Genomic DNA, 20,937 nt, shown 5'->3' on the forward strand with positions numbered 1-20,937 from the left:
CTTGTGATATAAGGCCTCCCCCGAAAATAGGACCTAGCTCAGGTGCCCCACAAAAAAAATCCCACAATACTCACCTGCTTCGTGGCATCCTGATGGTTTTCAGTGGCGCTGCTGTAAGCTGCGTCCTCCTCGTCTCACAGCGGAACTTCTGCTGGTGGTGGGGCTTTGAAAACCCTGACTCTAGCAAGAGATTGCTGTGATGGCTCAGGACCGCAGCCTGAGCCAATCACAGCTGGCGCTAGATGAGCCAATCACAGCCATTCAATGATGTCAATCACTGAATGGCTGTGATTGGCTCATCGAGCTCCGGTTGTGATTGGCTGCCGGAACTCAATTAGCCAATCACAGCCCTCGCTTTGCTGGAGGCAGGGTATTTAAAGCCCCATTACCAGCAGAAGCTCAGCTGTGAGATGAGGAGGACGTAGCATACCGCAGTGCCGTCGCCAAAGACCATCGGGAGGCATTGGGACACTGCGGACGAGGTGAGTATAAGCTCCCCCCCACCCCCCCCCCCCCCCGAAAATAAGAGTCTTACTTTCGGGGAAACACGGTAATACACGAGTAAAAAAGACGAAAGCATGTTCTGTTTTACCGTGTATTACACGATAGAGGCTTATTGTGCTATGCGGGTGCGTGTAAAATGCTGTACAGAGTGGGAAATTTAAAGAAAAATGAAACCAGGAAGCCTGTGTATGACAGCGTGCATGAGATACGCTGTCATGCGCAGGCAAACATCGCTCCCATACATGGATCTATACCACAGCAAAAGACTGCGTTATATACACAGCGTTTACCACACACTTGTGTGAGCTTGATATCATATATAGGAGCCCTCTACTGGCCAAATGTATTAATAATGTATGTGAAGCACTGCGGATAGGGGGTTAAAAAAATTATTGAACCATCATATGATATGATTATCCAGCCCTTTCTAACTCTGCACATCACCATGGGGTAGAACATATTATAGTCCCTTCTTCTCAGCTCTTATGGAAATCAGGACGCTTAAGGAAAAATTCCTTTAAAGTGGCAGACTTGCACCATTTAGATATTATACATCATTGATGGCTTTAAATCGACTCATTATAATACTGTACCTTGCATGTCTTTTGATACAGTGAACACCACTGTAATGTCAGAGAATTATCCTACCAAGTGGAGAAGGAAGTGAATAAAGGTACTTTACTGACATAGCCATCTCAAAAAGGGGGAGTGCTGTCCCTTTAAGATTGAAACTTATTGGCAAACAATGAGACAGAAGTGTGAATATTACATGGACAAGTACATCCAAACATCTCATCCATACATCAAAGCCATCAATCAATGGACATGCCTGTCTCAGAAAACAAACAGGTCTTACTTGTCGTATGTGATATCTATGGTGTAGGGCACTATGGAAAATTATTCTTACTGCCACACACAGTGCCCCCTGAAATACAATAGCTCCATACACCGTGGTTCTTGAAAATATTAATACCCTTTACTACTTCTTCCAGATGTCTCACCTCTGTTGAGTTCTCTGCCTATTCATCTTGGGCTGCTCATGGCAGCAGATACTCGCCCTCCGTGCTCCTCATAGTTATACACATCGTATAAAACACATTGTGTAAAACTGGCGCTAATAACATCTAATGAAAGTTGGTCTAAAAGAAGAGGCATTTGGTGAATTTTTAGTGCAAAATAATATATAAGAATAGTTTTTTTTTCTTGATTTTACCCCCATTTTTTTTTGTCATTATTCTGACTGTTGACCAATTGTTTTCCAATAGTGGATGATGCAGAATAACATTTTTGGAGTGAAACATATTTTTGAATGCAAACTGGCGCAATTTTAGCGTATTTAGTAATATTTTTCGGAAATTGGTGCATTTTGTTGCACAAAATAAATTACTAGATAGGGTGGTTTTCTCATGTTTTTACCCCCGTTTTATGTATTAGAATCAGTAATCAGACTGCTGGCCATTTTTTATATTATTACATAAAGCAAAATTTTATTTGTGGTGCAAAACCTATATCGGAATGCAAATTAGTTCATCATTTTTCGTGCACCCGGCACCGCAGTGAGAAAATTGGCGCATTTTTAGTGTATCTTTCCTATTTTTGGTGCAATGTAAATTGTGCCAAATTAAGAAGTCTCTGCGCCACTTTTGTAAATGTTGCACAATTTAAGACTTCTGAGTTCTAAAACGAATTGGTGCAATACATGCCAATATTCATACATAATGATCATTGTGCTCCTCAAAATAAATCATTCATACACAGTGCCCCAGGCACAGCCTTGTACTTTTAGTAGTGGTTGTGTCTGGTATTGCAGCTAAGCTCCATTCAATAGAATGGGACAAGGCACAATAGCAGGCACAGACCTGACTAGAAGTATGGAGCAGTGCTTGGCAAACAATGAAGGGGATGCTGGGCTTCCTCAACCCCTTCAAATAGTTGATCAGTAGGAGTGCTGTGAGTTGGACAGCCATTGATCTTATATTGATGACCTATCCCAAGGAATATCCATCAATTTTAAAATACCAGATAAACCTATAATTGACATAAGACCAATAATTTACACATAGTGCCCCCTAAAAAGAAATAATTTATCTATCTTAAATGCGGGCCCAACTACCCCCATCCTGGCTGTATCCAGTGACCAGGGATAGGCAGGAGGACAGAAACAGCACAGCCCAGCCTTTATTAGCCTTTTCCATCCCACCAGCTATCCAGCCACCTTATTTCCAGCCATGTTTGGCTCCAATGGGAACATCCCTTTATGTTCCCCTTGGATTAAGAAATTTATAGATACTCATAGTGCCTCTATGCAAGCGATAGTTTTTCACCTGTCCCAGATCCCATGTTGTCATCTAGCGATGCATGCCCCTTCTGGCCAGGCCTATCTCCTGTGGAATGACATAGGTGGCACAATAACATAATTGCACCACCTGCATCACAAAAAAGTGACCACTGTTAGGGGGGAAACTAATATTTCCTTTGCATCCGCCAGGCAGTGCCATGCCCTCCAGGCAAAAATATAATTGAATCCAAGTGGAACCTAGTCAGATCCTGCTTATCCCTGGTTCACAGAAAAGGCTGATATAACAGCAACTGGTTTGAGAGCTCTAAGGAGATCTGGTGGGATCCCACCCCTGCCTTAACTTTTGAGATGGTTTTTTACTAGAATTTGGAACATAGTTGATGATTTGTCTTTATATAGAAATAGTCGTCAGATGAGTTCAGGTCTCAGTGCAACCAACTTCTTCCATTCTAAATTTGGCAAACTACAACTTCATAGATGTCGCCTAACACAAGAGAATCCGAAAAAAGGTCTTCCTGAAACTGTTACCACACATGTCACAATTCTCTAAAGTAGCATTGTTGGCTGGGTCAGATGATCCACCTACATTGACCAAAACCATGAAGAACATCCACAACCATCATTCCACCTTCACTAAACGTTACCGTTGTCTCTACCCATTGGAACAGGAAGTCTTCTCCTGGCATCCACCAAATCCAGATTCCTCCATCCTCCATGAGATAGTAAATTCAGATCTATCATCCCAGAGAATGTATCTCCACTGCTCCAGGGTCCAGTTGTTGCAGCCTCACACCAGTATGGCCAATGCTTGATGTCATGCGTGGTGATCTAAGGCTTCTAACGGTATGTGGGTGCTTAGCCATGGAGACCCCAACCCATGAAGTTCCAGGAACAGTTCTTGAGTTGACCCTGCTTCCTGAAGACGTTTTGAACTCAAATGTTGTGGTGCAACCAAAGATAGATATTAAGATGTATGGCAGAAATAGCTTGACAGAATACTGGGGGTGCATTTACTTTTGTACATGCAGTATATCAAGCAGAAATAAATGTAATTGCAAAATTAAGTATGACATCCTTATATATAAACTAAATTGTTGACGGTAAACATGTGGGACGTTGGAATACAAAGGTCCACACACCTTTCGAGTACTGTGTACCAGATTTACCATTTGGTACTATTAAAATATCTGAATTACTAAAATGTGAAGAAAAGAAACAGAAAAGGGACAAAAATGATCCCCCCCGTCAAATACGAAAAGAGAAAATGTCCTAAAAAATCAGGACAACTGACCTCCCTACAGAGCTGAGTCCTCTATACTGCCCACAGAGACTACCTGTAGAACATTCCTGGCCATAGAGACCACTGTAACCATAGCAACACGGGCAGCCTGGAGCTGAAAGTTATCCAGGGACAGTCCTACCTTATTATTTATATGTGTGCAAAAATCCCTGCTTCCTAGAAATAGAGGAGCCCACAGGACGGCTCATCATTCACTGCTTATATACTTGTAAAAGGCCTATTTTGCAAACTCTCTTATTTATATTCTCCTTTAAAGGGGAAGTCCACTTTAGCCAATAACTTTTTGTTTAAAAGGCTCCCCAAAATAAACTCATCACATGGTGTCCTGCTGCTGAGACCCCCAGCTATCAGCTGTGATCGATAAAGAAACTTACCAACAAATAGTCAAATTTCCTGCAGTGCCTCCACAGGTGAAATTAAGTATTACACAGTGCCCATTGAAATCAATGGACTTTCCATGTCCCAAGAGACAGAGAAGCTCTTTGTGGAGACTCTTTGCTTGGGCTTAGAGATGATATTCCCTATAAAGGCCTTGTTCAGACAAGCGTGGCTAACACGCTGTTACAACAACATATAAACCACGCTGTTGACATGCAGGAAATCTGCGGTGAACGAGCTGCCCGTTCACATGTCCATGCTGCATAGGAGCCGGTAGTCAGCACCATGGATAGCGGCGCAGCACGGAGCTGACAGGCGAGTCGGCACTTGCAGTCCTATCTTTTTTACCCGTTCTGTAAAAAAAAGCTCTGTGTAAGCGCTTCCATAGCAACCTATTGGTTGCAATAAAAGCGTGGCCTACACGCTGTTGTAACGTTGTGTAAACCACGCTCGTCTGAACAAGGTCAAAGTCTATATAGAGTGTAGTCAAAAAGACGGATCCAGCACTATATCTCATTACTGGTGTCCTATGATGAAATAACAATAGTGTACTTGAATAGGAAGGCATGGATGTGCTACACAATGGTATGGTGCAAGGACCCCTGGGGGCCCCAGAACAGGGATTTCAATTTAGTGTTGTGGCTCCTGTAAGAAATACAGAGTAAAACTCAAAGTTGAAGAGCAACATGTGGGAAGCAGAAATCTGCTTTCTGGATTTCTCTAAGTCCTACAGGACTGCTGCCATGACTGAAGTAAAAGAAGCCTACTCGAAGTGGCCTCCTGTTACCATAAGATCATCCAGAAAGTCATCTATTGGTCATCTGCAGGAGATTCAGATATCAACCAGCCAATCACACCAAATTCCAACCCACACGTTAATGTTGAAATTTGCCCTATCTTCTGATTGGGCTGTGCTCTTACTAGTAATTTGCATTGCGCCTGCACTTAATTTGCGCTTCGCGATTCACTAACACGGCCACACAATGATGGCGTCAGCCCAGCCCTGGACGGCACTGTTGAACAGCTCTGTGCACATATCATAGCAGGAGGCCACTTCCAGTATGCTTTCCTTCAGTGAAAGCAGCGGTCCCACGGAACCTGCATTAGCATCCGCAAAACAATAAAAAAAAAATTTTTAATTTCCCGCCATGTGGATCGCCAGTGCAGTAGAAAGTCACAGCATGCTCCATTTTCTGCAGATTCCCGCACGGACGGCTTCCATTGAAATCAATGGAGGCCATCCGATCTGTGGCACACCTGCAGCTAACATTGTGGACGTGTCTCGGATCCTCAGGAAAGCAGGAGTTTAAAAAAAAGTACTGAGCATGTGCGCAGCACAGCAACCGGCGCTCAGAGCGCATCCACAGTGCAGAAGAAGGAACATCCAGCCGTGAACGGAGAAGACCAGCAGTGGCTCCAGACAGGTAAGAAAATGCTTTTTCAGGAATCATGGCTGCGGGCACGGGTGGAAACCGCTGCGGGATTCCACACTTGGAAACCGTGCATGCCCGTGGACATGAGGCTTAGACATGGAAAGCAGATTTCAGCCTCTTACATGCTGCTCTTCAACTTTACTATTGGGTGTTACTCTCTAATTCTTACAGGGGCCACAACACAAAGTTAAAATCCCTGCCCCAGAGCCCCCAGGGGCCCGTGCACCATAACATCGTGTAGCGCATCCATGCCTTCCTATTCAAGCACGCTGTTAATATTTCATTATAGGACCCCAGTACGGAGATATAGCGCTGGATCGGTCTTTATCACTACACCCTGTATATGGAGCTCACACACCTCATTGGGATTGCAGATCCGCAGACGTTTTATTGCTCTGTACTTCTTGAGATGGAGGATAAGATGTCCGTTTGATGCTTTTCCCTAAATTATACCAATTCATACGTTATATAAAAATATTGCTTATCATTTCTTACATTTTTCTGTCTCCCAGAATGTCACTCACTAGAGAACCCTATAGCTTAGCTCATCCTGGTTTTCCAGTGTTATGAACAGAATGCTAAGACTGACACATCAGTAAAACATTAAGGCCCGGCTCATTGCATATTACCCGTGCAGCTTTTGCGCACATAATACGCAGCAGCAATCTCCCATACACTCTCATTGTAACGCTCACATGAGTTGCGCGAACTTCGCTTACAAAAAAATTGCAACATGTTCTATCGTGGTGCGTATTACGCGTACATGCACGCCAATATAGTGTATGGGAATTGTTGGCACGCAGCAAACATCCATTGTCGTTGCGTACTTGCTGTTGTCCGTGCGTAAGAGATACGCTTATGTAAGTCCAGCCTAAGGTTGCTTCACACGAGCCTGTGCTCAAATAACCCTGACCCGTGCGCGATGTCTTCGTGCATGAACAAGCTGTTGAGGTAGATTTGCGTGTGTTTCTGCCCATATTACTGTCGTTTTTGCGTGCTCGGGGATATAATGGCTATTTAAGCCTAATGAGCTCCAGATGTGTTCTGTTCCCCGAGTTTTGCGCAGTGTGACTCCCTCCCCCTTGAGTATTTACTCACCTCCCATAGACTTCCATGGGGCGTTTGCTGTACAAAGTGCAGAAAGACAGAGCAGATCCTACTTTTTACTGCATGCGCAAAACTGAACACGCACCCATTGAAATCAATGGGTTCATTTCTATCACAATGCTATGCGAGAAACAAATCGTGGCATGTTCTATCTGGCTGCTTGCTCTCACATCGCAGCCCCATTGTCTTCATTGGAACCAGCGGCAGCATCGGCCTCGTTGAAAGCAATGGGAGAACTCCGCGATCTTCTGCCACGACTGTGACAGCTGCGGCGGAGGATCCCTTCATGAGCATCCCTGTTTTCACATGAACAGGCCTTGTATCCACGGGGCTTTTATGTATGCTGAGGGTGATATGGGGGCGAGGTTCACAGCCCGATATCGCCCTAACCTGTGTGAAGTTAGCCTGAGGCCTCTCTTACGCATTCGCTTTTTACCGCCATTACTGCAGTGTTTTGAACACCGCAGTGATCGCGGTACAACGATCCCGTTGATTTCAATGGGGCCTTGCAGACCTGTGCTTGAAATCAACGTGATTTTCGAGTGCTGTCTGCTGTATTTTTGCGCGTTTTTGCACTTTTTAACGCACCTCATTGCCCATCGCAATGAAGGGGTGTGTTATAAAGGGCTGCGTTCGAAAACGCCGCTGACTCGTGAACTGGAGGAGCCGCTACAAAGAATATTCATTAGATATCCTAGAAATCCTTCAGTTGTCTTTTAAATCTAATTTCAGTTCTTGAACTTTTATTCCTGGGAAAGCTGGGTGGCAATCCCAATGTTCCCTGCGGCTGTCACCCAGCTTGTCGGACCTGGATGGTAGAGCTAGCTAGTTATGCTGGTAGCACTGCACATTTAAGCCATTCAGGAGTCTGGAAAAGCTGGGTGGCACCGAGATGTAGCAGAGCTGAGTTGATCAGCTGGCACAGCTGTGCCTGGGGACTATGGATGGATGTGCTCGGGATGCATCCATGCTCTACTACAGCGCACGGCAGATCCAGGCGGACTGCTGCCACTCTGGGCTCGGTGCCCACACAGGGCATTGGTGCTCATTAGATGTCTGCCCTGATATTCCCTAGCTGGCTGGGAAGTGAGTGCCAGCTTCCCTCACCAGCAGCATATATACGAGGGCTTGTACCAAGCGCTGGCAGCGCAGGGAGGTGCCATTCCTGAAGGAACCAGTTGTGCCCTGCGCTTCTCCGTGCAGCCTCCTCCGGGCACACACAGCACCACGGACAGCTCCCCCGGCCGCGGCGGCTGCCCCTCGGGAGGGCACAGATGCCAGGATGAAGGAGCCTCGCCCCCTCTGTCGTGCGGCGGAGTGGTAGGAGCCCAGATCAAAACAAAGGAGAGCGCCACATAAAAGCCTATAGGAGCGGAGAGAGCAGTGTGCAGCAGGAGCAGCACAGGCAGGGAGCTGGCGCTCTACTCCATCACCAGGTCCAGCCGGGAGCCCGCAGCACCCACACAGCACCCTGCGGAAGGTAGGCACGGGGCTGCCAGCACAACAAGTAGCAGGGCACATGGGGTTACTTATATGTGTAACTGTGCCTATGTATGAGGGTATAGGGGGTAACTATATGTGTAACTGTGTCCATGTAAGGAGTATAAAGGGGGTAACTATATGTGTAACTGTGCCTGTATAAGAGGGTATAGGGGGTAACTATAAATGTAACTGTCCCTGTATATGAGACTATAGGGGGTAACTATATGTGTAACTGTCCCTGTATATGAGACTATAGGGGTAACTATATGTGTAACTGTCCCTGTATATGAGACTATAGGGGTAACTATATGTGTAACTGTCCCTGTACAAGAGGGTATAGGGGGGGTAACTATATGTGTAACTGTGCCTATGTATGAGGGTATAGGGGGTAACTATATGTGTAACTGTGCCTGTATAAGAGGGTATAGGGGGTAACTATAAATGTAACTGTCCCTGTATATGAGACTATAGGGGGTAACTATATGTGTAACTGTCCCTGTATATGAGACTATAGGGGTAACTATATGTGTAACTGTCCCTGTATATGAGACTATAGGGGTAACTATATGTGTAACTGTCCCTGTATAAGAGGGTATAGGGGGTAACTATAAGTGTAACTGTGCCTGTATATGAGACTATAGGGGTAACTATATGTGTAACTGTGCCTATGTATGAGGCTATAAGGGTAACTATATGTGTAACTGTGTCTATGTAAGGAGTATAAAGGGGGTAACTATATTTGTAACTGTGCCTATGTATGAGGGTATAGAGGTAACTATATGTGTAACTTTGCTATGTGTATGAGGGCATAGGGGGTAACTATAAGTGTAACTGTGCCTGTATATGAGACTATAGGGTGTAACTATATGTGTAACTGTGCCTATGTATGAGGCTATAAGGGTAACTATATGGGCAACTGTGTCTATGTAAGGAGTATAAAGGGGGTAACTATATGTGTAACTGTGCTTATGTATGAGGGTATAGGGGTAACTATATGTGTAACTGTGCCTGTACATGAGGATACATGAGGATATAGAGGTAACTATATGTGTAACTTTGCTGTGTGTATGAGGGTATAGGGGGTAACTATATGTGTAACTGTGCCTATGTATGAGCATATAGGGGTAACTATACGTGTAACTGTGCCTATGTATATATGAGGGTATAGAGGTAACTATACATGTAACTATGCCTATTTATGAGGGTATAGGGGTTAACTATATGTGTAACTGTGCCTGTATATGAGGGTATAGGAGTAACTATATGTATAACTGTGCCTATGTATGTATGGGGTTATAGGGGTAACTATATGTGTAACTATGCCTATGTATGAGGGTATAGGGGTAATTATACGTGTAAGTGTACCTATGTATGAGGGTATACGGATACCTATACGTGTAACGGTGCCTATGTATGAGGGTATAGGGGTAACTATATGTGTAACTGTGCCTGTATATAAGGGTATAGGGGTACCTATATGTGTAACTATGCCTGTGTATGAGGATATAGGGGGTGATTATATGTACAGGTGTGTGTATGTATAAGGGAATAGGGGGTAACCATATGTGTAACATTCCGGGGGTGGGGTGGGTATGGAGGTGACTATACATGTGCGTAGAGAATAAATCTATGTGTCGATTTTGGTATGAGAATATAGTGGATAATTGTATACATGTATATATGAGTGTGTGTATTTATGAACTGCCTGAATATGTGGTGGGATAGGGGATAATTAATTATGTAAATTTGTGTATCGATTAGAGAAAACCGGGTTGGTATATAGCTAATTGTGTGCAGGTATGGATAGTGTAGTATGTATATGGTGGGAAGTAGCTAATATCTAATATGTACACGAGTGAGCATATAGATACAAATTCACTGTTATAAATTCGTACTCCCTAAAATCAATATATATATATATATGCATAAGCACAGCCACGTCCATAAAACATCCCCCCTCATCCCATATATACATACTAATTAGCTGCACATTTGTATGTATCAGATGTGAGTGGGAAACAATATCTAAGTATATGCATATGTTCTATATATGTAAACATCTGGAGAATGTGAGGGGAAGATCTATCTATACTTCAATACCCATCTATATCTGTTGCTCAGCTCCGGTCTACCTTATTATATCCACAATCCTCAGTTTCACTCCAGGATAATAATAATTCTAATATTAGTAATGCTATATATAATGTAATACTAAATGTAGTGTGATAATAATGCTATATATACAATGTAATACTAATAATACTATATGTAGTGTAATACTAATAATACTATATGTAGTGTAATACTAATACTACTATAGTGTAATACTAATACTATATGTAGTGTAATACTAATAATACTATATGTAGTGTAATACTAATACTATATATAGTGTAATACTAATACTACTATAGTGTAATACTAATACTATATGTAGTGTAATACTAATACTATATATAGTGTAATACTAATACTACTATAGTGTAATACTAATACTATATGTAGTGTAATACTAATAATACTATATGTAGTGTAATACTAATACTATATATAGTGTAATACTAATACTACTATAGTGTAATACTAATACTATATGTAGTGTAATACTAATACTATATATAGTGTAATACTAATACTATATATAGTGTAATACTAATAATACTATATGTAGTGTAATACTAATACTATATGTAGTGTAATACTAATAATACTATATGTAGTGTAATACTAATACTATATATAGTGTAATACTAATAATACTATATGTAGTGTAATACTAATACTATATATAGTGTAATACTAATAATACTATATGTAGTGTAATACTAATACTATATATAGTGTAATACTAATACTACTATAGTGTAATACTAATACTATATGTAGTGTAATACTAATACTATATATAGTGTAATACTAATACTATATGTAGTGTAATACTAATACTATATATAGTGTAATACTGATAATAGTATATGTAGTGTAATACTAATAATACTATATGTAGTGTAATACTATATCTACAGCAAGCAGGAGCTGCAGCAATACTGGAACTTTATGCTGTGGAAAGTGCAGCCTCCTTTGTCTTCAGAGCCACATGGATTTTATAGTGGGGGGGGGGGGGGGGGCTCTCTGCTTTACAGAGGGACAGATGTTCTGCAACACAATAAATAAAATAATGTACCCCTTCCTTCCCTGATCCATCTATAGAGACCAAATTTCATATTTCAGGTGTTTTACTCTAACCTAAGATTATTATATAGGTATATAAACCTTTGCTGTTCCTGGATATAATGTTTCAATACAAGGTCTCTGGATATAAGTCTCTATATAGTGTCTGGGGATATAAGGTTTTAAGATAATGTCCCAGGGTATAATAGCTGAATTTCAGGATGCAATTGTCTCATTAACATGTCTGGATAGAATATCTAAGGATTTAATGTATCAGTATATAATGTATTAGTATGAGATCTCCTTATATTGTCTCTCAGAATAGAATGTTTCAATTTAATGTCTCAGTATATAATGTATCATTATAATGTATCAATATAATGTATCTGGATATAATGGCTCAGTATATAATGGCTCAGTATATAATATCTCCTTCTATTGTCTCGGTATAATGTATCTGGATATAATGTATTTGGATACAATATCTCAGGATAAAATGTCTATTTCTATGCCCACCTGGTTGTACAGATCTACTCTCATCCTCACAGTGTCATTATTCTCCATTCACTATAGGAAACCCCACTCTGGCAGTGCCCTGGTATTTTCCTGGCAGTGGATGAGCTGCCTGTGTAAAATGGGTTTATCACAAATTGTACTGACATCTAGTTACATGCAGGAATGCCCTTTTCATATCCATCTCTCCCATTAGCCGTACCCATCTGCCTCTATAGCCCCAAACTCCCTGTAAGAATGAGCTCTTTGACCCGGTCCTGACAGGGCATCATGCCCACATCCCCTGTGTAATCCAGTGTTTGACCTCATTACACCAGCATGGAGTGCATTAGTGCGATGTGGAGACAATGCAGAGCTTGTGTCTTTTATACACAGTGACATGCATATTAATGCTCTTCCACTCTATTTTCTGACTACCTCTCACTCATTACCCTCATAATCACATTTTAGCCTCTGCAATTAACACCAAGTTCTCGGAGCCAGACTGGCGTGCCCAGAACCCCTGCCATACAAGCGGCCAGTCTCTTTGTCCAACTCCCTGGTGACTGCAATGGAAGCCTTTGTCCTTTAAAAGCAGCTTCATTGTGCTGGCTGCATCCTCCGGCACATAAAGGAGAAGAATCTAATTCTATGCACAGACATCCATAGGTCATAATTATCGGAAGACAAATCGTTCTTAACCCCCTCATTGCTGGGCATTCTCTGCCTTTACAACCAGCCTTCATTTAACATTGGTGTGCTGGCTTATCAGCTAGAACTTTTTTTCTAGGTGATGTTTGTATCTCTCTCTGCCGTTCTCTGTTCTCCGCCGGTGGCAGTGCTCGGGCACCCCTCCAAATCGTCCTGACCCCCTCTCAGAGTGAGCCATGAGCCCAGGATATCATTAAGCCCACGACCCACTCCCCTCACCAATTTATGGGACAGTTTTGTGCTTTAGGATTAAAATGGGTCAAAGTGATACTTTTGGCTCCTAAAAAGGCAATAAAACCTTAAAATAGAGTCTGAATATAACCCTTTTATATTATGTAGGGAATATCCCCAAATCTTATAGATCTTTTATTTTATCTAAATACATCCAAAGTTCTATGTGGGATCATTTCTAATATTTTATAGCAGTCAGAGCTCAGTTTTCTAATCCAAAGCCCCAAATCTCCTGCATAGACATAGGGTTAAAGTATAACAATTACTAGGGGACACTTAGGAAGTAAGTATTTACCAAGCATACTTTCCCTAATTTATCGAGAAAATTGAAATCGGCTCTCCAGGGTGCAGCAGATTTACTAAATGCCCGGATTAAAAACTTTTCACTTTCTGGGGTGGAGCAGAAATCAGGCACAATGCTGATACTGGAGCATCACTGAGGATCACTCCTTCAGGGCATCATGGCTGCTGCACGTCTGGTTCATCACCAGTTGTGCTTGTTCTCTGATGTCCATAGATGTAACTGTAGGGTAACGGTCACAACAGTAGGGGGAGGGCCCAAAAGAACTACTACTCCTGAAAAAGATTTAATGGTGCAAGACTGTGAGGGACACCCAGGCAGATTGAGGAATGGGCCAGTGGGGAGTGTCTACCAGGTCCTTACTTTCGTAACACTCAACATTCATCTTTGGCAATGCAACAGTTGGCGGACTTGGCAGTCAGGTGACTGGTGCTTGGGAGCTGTGCAGATTTGCCCACTCCAGTTCATTTTGTCCATTGGCCCAAAAGAAGATTCGGCTTCAAGCCATGGCATACTGTCTCTATAAAGAAGAATAACTATCACCACATTGTGCAGTATAACGGCTTTATTAGCACCAGAACCCATGGCCGTGCTGGCTGGTATGGATGACTCAGCGGGATCCCGGAAAGTCAGACTTGCAGATTCTCCTAGTCCCCCTCAGATACTCCAGTTACGAACTCTGCAACCCACAACAGCAGACTTGCGGGTCTCTGCGGCCTTTTACACGCAGGGGTATAACTCACTTTGGTGTGTCCTCTTTCCTCCCTCTCACAGTCTGCCACCACTGTGCCATCCCTCTCTGGTTCCTCCAAGCCATCTGCACACATAAAATGTATAAACGGAACCAAAAAAGAACCAGGGGACGGTATGACCTCTTTACAAAGATGCCAGTTTTATGAATGGCACTTGGTAGGTAGAAGCCCTGTTACAGATTTTGTATTATATGACCCAGTTATCTCTCTGCTAATGTTTGTATATATCTACTACAGGAAAGTAGTCTGAAAGAGAGTGGCATCAGTCAGCCTTACAACTGGATAGGCCAGAACCAGGGAATGCAGAGGTAGCGGTCGCTACTGGCCCCAGAAACCATTGGGGGCCGAAAGGCCCTTTTATTACATAAGAAGACACCAGTATTAAAAATGGCACTGGTAGGTAGGGGCCCTGGTATAGATTTTGCATTGGGGTCCAAGAGCTTCGGTCCAGAACTAAATGGGGAAAAAGAATATCAAGCCTCAATATAGTCATTCAGACCTGAGTTTATATCCAAAGTGACTGGCAATCTGATAAGAACGTCAGCCCATACTCAGCAGTACTTCAAAGTACTAGGAAAAACATAGTGATAATAACAGATCCATCAACAGCAGCTTGTTGATGGTTTCCATGTGAGTGCAGATATGACGAGACCCTGGTTGTTGGCTTATTTCTCTTTTCTACATTCAGTTAATGGTTAATCTATTCTGCACAGTTTGTTATTGGAATGATGTACAAAGCCTATTATTATCAGTAGCAAAACTTTATAGTGATGGCATTGGCTATTCCTGATGATTGATGGGTCTTAAACGGCTTATTGTCCTACCCATAATAGAATGAGCCTTCGGAAATGTTCTGAGTGATGCTTCTGTAATATCTACTTATTACGAGGACAATCTGAAGAGTTACCATGTTGACTGATTGTACAAGGTCATCAGGACAGATGCTGGAATATCTGCTTTCAAGGTTGGACTGCGCATCGCTTTGCTCATTGAGAGCCTTTTCTAATGTAAATGAACCTGCGCTGGAGTCATACAGGATATTTACACATAGTTTGCAGCCTTGGGAATTAATAGTGACGGAGTTACACATTCTCTGATTTTAAGGTGACCTTTATATGTAGACACTGAGAATAGGAAGAATTGTCAGTTTTTTGTGCTTTTTGCAACAATAGCGCCACCCTTGTCCATAGGTTATATCTGGTATTACAAATTAACTACTTTGGGGCTGAGCCGGTGGACAAGAATATAGTAAATGTAGCAGATTCTTGATTCTACCATCAGACACGACTGATAGGATTCACCATTAATGGGCATTATTATCATCTGCTTATGTCTGGCATGCTGCAGCTTTAGGTAGTGTTAGTAAGTGGCAGCATGACATTTTTTCGGGGATAGTGCCATTGTTCTTAGATGCCAAGATCCTGATTTATTAAGACTGGTGGATAACATACTAGCTGTATTGTGCCGGATTGAAATGTGCCAAATATATTAAGAAGCGTCCACCTCTTCATACAGTTGGCTCAACTTTTGGCATTCCGTGCACCAAAAAAATATTATCTATGCAAGCAATGAGCTGGTATAGATTTGAGACAGCTTCTGGCATAAATTCTAGAAAGTCTGTCTTCCTTCTAGCTAAAATCTACCCCCTTTTTTATATGGTAGCGAGTGCAGCATAAATTTGAAGAGTAGCAGAGTTTTGTGCAAAAAGGCGATGTGCCAACATTTCACAACTTTTTTACTCCAGAAAACTATTAAGCTTCCCGCCAGGAGTCTGCTACATAGTCCTAAGGCTACAAGTATCAGTGTCCGTAGTCCGTGGTTCTAACGCCCAACCTTCTATTATATTAGAGCTATGGTTATAGAGTCTGCCCTCCTACTGGCACCTAGAAGGATCAGTGCTCAATCTTTTTGGTTCTTCCGTATTTAAAGCCATTCACACGGGCCGCTGCTGCGTGAATGTTAAAGAATACGCAGAATCAATCGGCAGAAATCCTCGGAGTGGCATTAAAATGCCTAACTAGGGCAAACTGTCTCCTTTTCCCAGCGTTGTACGCAGGGAAACTCCCTCCCACTCCATTTATTACTGCTGCCATAGAAGTCTATGGGAGCTTGCTGCGTATCACGTCCAAAGATAAGGGAAGACCAATCTTTTCCCACGCCTTATAAAATATACGGCCGAAAATGATCACGTATTTCCAATTTTTAAATGGAATTGGAATTCAATGCGTCACATGGTCGCGTTTTATGTGCGTATTTTTTTACGTACCGAAATACTTGCGGAGATGCAGTCAGGTGAATAAACCCTAAATACGGACAGCACACAGACCCATTGAATTAAATTGGTGTATTCAGAAGTGCATTTTTTTTTCGTGGACCGAGGGCGGCTGTATGCACAAATACGCTCGCCTAAGCGTCACGTTTTTTGCGCTTGAATGAGCCATTTTTGCGCGTATATCAGCACAAAGTACTGCATGCATGCAAAACACGCCTAGCATGACATAAAAAGCTATATAGCCTAATAAGGTCCGGATGTGTTTCTCCACCGCGGTTTTGACTGTATATTTGGGCACAAAAAATGCTAATGAGAACAAGTCCCTTGAAATCAATGGCTACGTGCGCAAAAAACATGCAGCTATGAAATGGGAAATTAGTGTAATTAGTTCAATATGTTCTCTTTCCCTGCGCAAATGTACAGGAATAGAAAGAGTGCTGCGCAAATAAAATGTATGCACAAAAAATGCTTATATGAACGAACCCATAGAAATCGCAACACTCAGAGAATAGAACCCATTGAATTAAATGAGTTCGTTCCCATTACTCGTTTCTGCGAATGCATTTCACGCACGTGATTTTCACGGCCACAAAACATGAAGAAATCACGTTCGTCTGTTTAAGCCCTTAGTACGCATTTGCATACCAAAGGCCCATAGAAGTCTTTGGCTGGTGTGCAGAGTGCATTCAAAGCCCGCGCAATTGCAGAAGGAAAAGAACATATCTGGAACTAGTTAAGCTAGACAGTCTCGTAGATCGGGGCACGTGAAATGGCCCTGAAAGCGAAAAAAGTACAGTAATAGGTGCAAAAACGCACGCAAAGGCATGTTCACAGCACAAATGCGTTATGCTTATGTAAGTGGTTTTGCGCATACGCTCGTGTGAGTTTGCCCTAATACTGCATTGTATACGCCTTAGCATCCCTAAAAAACACGCATCTGAATACACCGATTTAATTTAGAGGGTCCATGTACAGTCTGTGTCCAGTCAGTAAAAAATAATACAGACTGAGGGCGGATTCGGAGGAGCGCGGTTTTGTCCCCTTATAATCACAGCCGTGTAAAGGGGCAAAGCGAGACCACTGATCGCCGTGGGACTTCACTGGCCTCGTTTATACCACCTCTATTCTCCGCCGTTAATTGTACGGTCGAGAAAAGACAGGACCTGCCTTATCCTTCCTGCAGGTAGTTAAACATCATGCGGGGAAGATCGGGCGGCATCTGTTATTTTCAAACTTCTACGCTCTGGCGCGGAGTTTGAAAAACCGTCGAAGAGGAAGGAATTCCCCTTGTTCAGGCGCAATTACGCTCTGTGCAGCTGAGAGTAGTTGTGCCTACAGCAGTCTGAATAAGTCCCAAGGGCTTGGACACATGGGCGCATGCGCAAATACGCTCGACGCTATGGAGTCTATTTGCACATGAACCAGGGATTTTTTCAACTATTTAAGTCCACAGATAGGGCAAGTCCTACCTCACCTCATGTGTAAGATTAACGCGCGAGAATCCCGCTAGTCAAAACGAAACCATTGAAATGTGTATGCTGTGAATGGCGCTTAAAGGGATTGGAGCAGTATTGCCCTCCTGTCCTCCCGGTGATTGTTGTGGAGCAAATATGAACCCCATTCCTTTGAATGGGGTCAAATATGTGAGCTGCATGTCGTATCTTTACGCGCTCCTCGGAACGCAGCGCCCATTGTTTTCGATGGGACGGTAAAACACATTGCGAGTTGAAAATGGGAAACACTTGCTGATCCTCTGATGTGGTGCAGGAATGGGAAGCATTTTTGCCATAAAAACACCTCGCATCGCAATGAAAGCGCACGTTAGCGAGCGCGATATGGATCATGTCATGCTCGCCCTGCGCCATGACACGATCCATAGGGCAGAGCTGTAGGGAATCCTCGCGCCGCCTGCTGCGTGCTTCAGTTCTGATTCCTCTTGTATTCTGTTAATGAATGGGGTAAATGAGAGAATTACACGGAATTGCATAATTACTCCTGATTATATTTAGAACCAGGTAACACAATAAAGTGACAAATTGGCAAATTATATGTTGTAGAAGACATTTCATCTCTTATCCCAATGCAGAAGCAGAAAAAACAAAAATCCCCATCTCAGTACAACTATTTCTTTCTGCAGTTCTTTCCTGCGTCTGCGGTAAGGATCATTATATAGTGGATGCAATCTGGGGAGTCTGTGACAAACCCTAAATACCTCTTCATCATTTGGACAGATGCACTGAGAGGGTTTTTTATTATTGTGCTTTTCTATAGTCCAAAAAATGTATGCATGCGGAGGAGGGTAGCGTTAACTCCCGGTGTGCCTGAGAGAGCGGCCGCCTCTCGAGAACCTCATGGAGAGGTTGCAGGGGAATTAAGCATGTGCTTCCAGGTCCTCATGCAGATCCGACCCAACAGCAGGACTAAAGGCCCTTCTACACTGCAAGGTGGAATGAGCATGCAACGAGCGGGGGAGTAGCGTTCGTATATCCTTCACTTGACATGCATGTACACTGAACAGTAATTAGTCAATTACCGCACTTTCACCCCTTCTGCCGCTCCTTTCAAGGCAACAAATCTTTATGATGTCTGTTTATACAAAGGATTTGCCGCAGACAATGATTTTTAGATCTGATCAGGGCTAGCGATTTACGCCTAATGTTTAGCAAGCAAAAATACTCCACTTAAAGGGTTTGTTTCACGATAAAGAAATTTAGGTAAGGTATTGCATAAAGTACAAAAGAGACAATACTTACCTCTCTTCAAACCCCCTGGAAACAGCTCCAGCAGCTCCAGTATGACCATCTGGTGGAAGTCAGGCTGCATCGCCATTGTCCCAGACTCCTGGCATCAGGGCTCACATCTTGGTCCCAATGATGCCAGGAGTTCAGAATGGTGACGTTGTAGCCAGGGGTAAACAATAAAGAAAACCGACACAAGGAAAACATTGTCTCCAGAGACCCTTACTCAGAGAAGGGACCTGCCTATAAGCAGATAACCCGTCCTAATAAGGGCGAACCTGACCATGGACCTTGGCCACCAGCTGACCCTATGTAGGTTGGGAGAAAACCAGAGAACATATGGTCAGATATAAATGATAGTAACCTCAGTTCTTTGAGAAGAATGAAGTAAACAAGACATCCAACTACAAGCTCTAACGTCCACCACGGTCAGAGGAAGACTGAAATTAAACAGCAATGAGCTAAGCACAAGGCCAGGTAAAATAGTCCTCCCAAATTACCCACAAGTGAAACCAGCAAGTCTCACCCAATACCACTCCCACCATATCAGAAAATGAAGAGAACCAAATACAAGATCTGAACCAGATTACTACAAAGGAACAGATCCAAGAACCACCGCAACAAGAGGTAAGTATAACACATCCTCCGACTCAGCGGGTCACCTACTTTCAGCTTAGTTTATAGGGCTAAAAGTAGGGGACAGAGTCTTTTTACGGATGCCCGTGTACATTGTACTAGTGCCCAGCTTGGCTTTACTACCAATTAGTCTTTTATGTTTTTTGACGACATGGCCAGTATACGTCAAACACAAACCATGTGAAAAAAAAGAAACCACATCCCAAAATCTGGTAATCTTATATGGTTTTGCTGTATTGATTTTGCCCTAGCTGTACCAATACATTACCACTAGGTGCACAGGCAACTCAGCAACTGATTAGGGCTTGGTGTTTATAAGATCCGTCAACAGTTGCTAGTCTGCTTGAGGGCAGATTAATATAGGAGATACTGCACAAAGTAAAAAATGAGCTGAAAAATAAGGCAAGGGAAAAATTAGATAAAGATTTATTACATAGATGCTAGATGTGCTGACTATACCCAACATTAGTCAAACTGGAAGATGTTTACAGAAAACAGAACTGCAGTCGTAGAACCTGAAGTACAATAAGATTATTTGGAAAGTTGTGTCATTACATTTTCTGCAGACGTCTAGTAGAAATATCAGCACATCTTAAAGGGGAAGTATCACCTCTCCTCAAAGACTATTGTGGGACCTAAGTAGAAGTCCTAGTTCATGGATTACACATTACAGGTCACTCTATGGGAGCCCAGGACACAAAAGTTCAGGTTGTTCACCTCTCATCTGTGGTGTAGAGGGCATTTTGCATTGAGAGAACATAGTGCATAAACTATGATAGTATAAAAGTAAAATAATAGTGATATATATGTATACACGAAAAAATAATGACCAATAGCATTTTCCCTTTACCTGCCATTACTAGCAAACCCAATTGCAGTTCTATAGACCTTCATCTATTAGCCAAATGTAGAATGGATATAAAGAGCAACTCTCTCTAAGGCCGTATTCACACAACCGTTAAACAATTATGACCATCTGAAGCATTGGTTTCCAATGTATTCATTCAGATGAGCGATTTTTAGCCACAGAAAAAAATTACGCCGGGAATAATAGGACATGGGCGACTGAAAACGGTGACCAATTGTATACGGCGCATGAAAAGATAGGCCTTGTCCTATCTTTTGCCAAG

General features: G+C 42.6%; 1 protein-coding gene across 1 annotated transcript in view; it reads left to right on the forward strand.

Annotated features, from left to right (window-relative positions):
- The first annotated feature begins 8,427 nt into the window (after positions 1–8,427).
- Positions 8,428–20,937, forward strand: part of DISP3 (dispatched RND transporter family member 3) — a 127,106-nt gene continuing 114,596 nt past the window's right edge. Inside the window, exon 1 of the mRNA XM_066607453.1 lies at positions 8,428–8,501. The gene's annotated coding sequence lies outside the window, so the exon portion shown is untranslated. The remainder of the gene's footprint in view (positions 8,502–20,937) is intronic.

The sequence above is a fragment of the Eleutherodactylus coqui genome, chromosome 6 (genome assembly GCF_035609145.1).
Source record: "Eleutherodactylus coqui strain aEleCoq1 chromosome 6, aEleCoq1.hap1, whole genome shotgun sequence".
Lineage (NCBI taxonomy): Eukaryota > Metazoa > Chordata > Amphibia > Anura > Eleutherodactylidae > Eleutherodactylus > Eleutherodactylus coqui.